This window comes from Numida meleagris, chromosome 3, assembly GCF_002078875.1.
Source record: "Numida meleagris isolate 19003 breed g44 Domestic line chromosome 3, NumMel1.0, whole genome shotgun sequence".
Taxonomy (NCBI): domain Eukaryota; kingdom Metazoa; phylum Chordata; class Aves; order Galliformes; family Numididae; genus Numida; species Numida meleagris.
Genome location: NC_034411.1, coordinates 71,529,608 through 71,533,681, shown reverse-complemented (window position 1 = coordinate 71,533,681; position 4,074 = coordinate 71,529,608).

Below are 4,074 nucleotides of genomic sequence, written 5' to 3'. Positions count from 1 at the left end.
AGAAAACGTAAATCTGAGGGGCTGTTTGTAGGACTAGAGAGACTGAGATTTCACTTGTGCCAGAGGCTCCGGCAGTGGCAGGTATCTGAGGTCATTCCCAAAGGACAGTGGGGGACCAGGCCTCATCTCCAACCAAAACTCATCCCTGCCCTGCCTCCATAGAGGCAGGTGGGAGCACTGTTAAGAAACATCATCCATTGCTCCTGGTGAGGAAATTTTTTCCCAGCACCTGTAAGGATGGGACCTGCTGATAGTGGCCAGCCAAATGCAGAGCTGCACGCACTGGGAGCACACTGAGACAATGCGGATGTGCCTGCTCTGCCCATGGAAGAGGAAAAGAAATGCATGAAATACTGCTATCCATTTCCAAAGGTACTTAGGGACAGACCTCCTCTCCTGGAAAGGCTCCAAGTCCTGCATCTCTGAAGGTGAGTTCTGGTAAGCAGCGTTAAATCACCCTCATTACACAGAAAGGAAAGCTCATTACTAGGCGGAATTGTAAAACTTCACCTAACAACCATTAGGTCTGAGTTTGCAAAATGATTGCTTGTCTTCTTCATCCTCCTCCTATCGTTAGTGTCTTTTTTACCCATTTGTTTAAGTGTTTGCTCTTTCCTCCCCACCAGCCATGGCTATTTGCCAACGTGTATCATATATATGGTCCTTTCCGACATTTTCCTAGTGCTGTCAGGCTCAGGTGATGCTTGTTCCCAAAGCTCTCTGAAATCTAAGGATTAGAAAATATACAATAGTAGAGAAGGCAAATCATTACACAGTACTTGATTTTTGTCCAACTTGTTAGCTAGCTCCAAAAACATGGAGAGATTAGTTAGCAGTCATACTACTCACTCTCTTTTGTCATATCTTTAGGCTCATTGTAAAAGTATGAGCATGTTCACAGCTTTCAATGAAAGACTGAAGGCTTCTTTAATGACTTGTCTAAGGGATTTTGTCTTGTGAACCATTTCATGAAGCAGGCTCTAAAAAGAATGCTCTTCTCTCTGATTCCCTGAGTAGGTTCCAGAGTTGTGCAAGAGCTATCTAAATTGTGTCTCAACTGTAGTCGCTTTTTCCCCTTTGGTTAAGATTTGCTTTTGGCCTCATAGAAAACAAATGAATTAACAATAGTTAAAGCAGCAAGAAAGTCCCCATACCATCCTCACACTTTAACAACCCGCGGTAATCTTTGGGTTTTTAGTAGCTCATTAAGGGCTGCAGTGAAATCCAGGCACTTCCCAACTCACTTTTGCTGTTACTTATACATTAAAGTAAATATAATCATCTGAGTTATTGTAATGGGAATAACAAGGACTTCGTTTACAGAGAATGGCATTGACTTTCAGAAGATAGCTTGGAGAATATTCACTGCTCAGATCACACTAAGCCTGCGAACACAGAATAGATGCACTCCCACCTTTAAAATCCGCAACAGCATTTTACAGCTGAAATATTACAGCAGAATTTTCCAGAGTTGTGAGGGGAAACGCAATGGCTGTTCACAACTCGCACAGCAACTCCGTAGATAGGAGGCACAAACTTCACACTCTGATTTTACAGGAACAAAAGATGCACACGTTTGGGAGCCAACTGCTTTCATGGCGATGCTTTCTTCATCAGAAACTCTTTGCATTTTCCCATTCCAAATTGTTGTGTGACAATGAATCACTGATGCTCTATAGCTACAGGACCAAAAATAGACTTGGGAGCCATGAGGTTGCCGTGAGGGAGCCTTTCCTGCTCTCGGCCCCAAGCCCCCACGCACCTTGCTCCTCCTCCAAGAACTTCTGATCCCTTCGGGAGCAGCCTCGTCTCCCTGCCCCGCTGGCTGCTCCTGCAGGAGGGTATTCACACTTTGGGAGGTGTCAGAAGTGGCGGTGACAAGAGCCGTGTTAGCATGCAGTGGAGATTGCCCGCTGAATAATTATAGATTTCTTTGTCACAGTGAATCACGTTATGTGAAATTGTGGCAATTTCTGAATGCAGAGATGTAGCTGGCATGTTGGTCTAGATCCTACCCTTCAACAAAACAAAGCTTCTTGTCAGATAATAACCATGCTTCAGGGAGATCCCAAATGAATGCTGCTGTCAGAACGATGGCAAAGTGCGGCCCAGTCTTCAAGTCTCCATGCCCAGGCAGGGAAGGTTAAGCATCTTTCCCTGTTGTCTCCAAGGGCAGCACACTCAGCTGCAGCAGGCTTTCCACGAAGGACCAAAAAGGGCATCTGTTGGGTGTCAGCCCACAACTCCTCTTTCCAAATCTTATTATTCTGTGTCGCATTTCTCTTTTAAATAATTTTCTTTATGTTTTGACAAACAAAGCTGTAGTACACACCCTCATCTTCCATCCTATAGCAATCAGCACTTCTCCAAGGCCATCTAAACCACATAAAGTTTGTCTGCTAAGAGTGCCTTGGATGCCAGTTACCTGCTTATATCTTCCCTTTCTTTGAGCCCATCCAGTGGCTCTTCCTGGATCATATTGCAGTTTATTGCAGTTAGTTTCAAGGCTTTTAACAACTCTTTCTAGTCTTTTCCATTACAGCATCTGGACAGGGATGTTGTGAAAATAAGCTTGTTAATATTTTTGAAGCATCCAGAAATCACAGTGATGACTGCCACAAAAAAGTTGATGAGGAAATTAATCATTCTATTTCCATTGTCGGGCTTGAATATTGTGCAGTATATAAGGCTTGGGAGTCACACTTCAAATGAAATAACCAACATCTCATCATTAATTCACTAGGCTCTACCTCATGCATCAGATGAGGCAGAGGTCTTAAGGAAAAAATAGTAAGAGATAGAAAGAACTGAAACCTACAACACAGTGCTTATGCAAAGAGGTGACATTAAAACTACACGGCAATTTAACCCTGGTATTTCCTAACTGTCAAATGCTCAACATTGCACCCTAAAGTTTTGTTGAATTTCTCACGTCTACAATGGTACATCACTCAGAAAAAGTATCCAAATAGAGGTGATGGCTAGGGTCTCAGGCTATGACACATGTTTTAGGGTGGGATTGAGGCTGAGGCGTTACTTTCAATGTCTGGCTGTAGGGTACAATCGTGAGCTAAACGTTTGGCTGCTGTTATCAGCCCCAGAGTTTTTGGCTCTGCAGTCCCCAGCAGGAGGGGCTGAGCCCAGCTGAGAGCAGGTGCTCACTCCTGCCCAGTCAAGGAGCTGCGATGACCACTTGCATGGATCTCCGTGAGTGGCAGTAATGCATACACCTAGAGTTGCCTAGCAGTTCCTTAATACAAATGTATATGGCTAAACTGAGAGCCAAATATTGGGAACAGCAGTCACTTGACTGTTCTCTTTTCACACTCGGTGTACCACCTTTTTCTTGGATTGTAAAGCTCACTGCACACAGTCAAAGCCTCTCCCAGAGCTCGTGAGCTTCTGCATGGGCCCACGCCAGTCGGATAATCTGAGTCTTAACATGATATAAACATTGAATTTTATTGACAACACTACCAACACTCACTATTTTCTTCTGAAGTGGTTATCCAGGGTGGGATCCAGTCACCTAAACTCAGGCATTCAGCTACTGTTTGTGATGCACTAAAACAGACATCTGGCCTCCTGGTGCCACTCCTGGTTGCAGGCCGCCCTTGGGCCCTGCACATATACCCCAGCTCTCCCTGGGCATCTCAGGATGTACAGGACACCAACACCTTGGGCAAGTGAACCCAACCTCACAGAGACATCTGGATGAAGACAGCACAGAGACATCTGATCAGCTGGGTTTAATTAACAGCCTCACTGAAAAAGAAGGAATATTCCCACTCAGGATCTGGCTGGCAACAGAACAACTGCTTGAGGAACTTCAGTAGGGAGCTCCCCTTAACAGTGGAGCATTTTCATCCTGGGGCACCCTGAGCTCATCGACCTCCACCTCCTCACATCATGAACTCAAGGGTCTTCACCCATTCAGAAGCGCACTCTGGAGGCAGGATCAGCCTTACCACCACTTACTATGATGTAACGAGTGCAGCTGCAGAAAGCAGCTGAACGTGCAGTCACAGCCCAGAACAAGCAGAGGTAAAACACATTAGCTTAAATCTCTTTTAT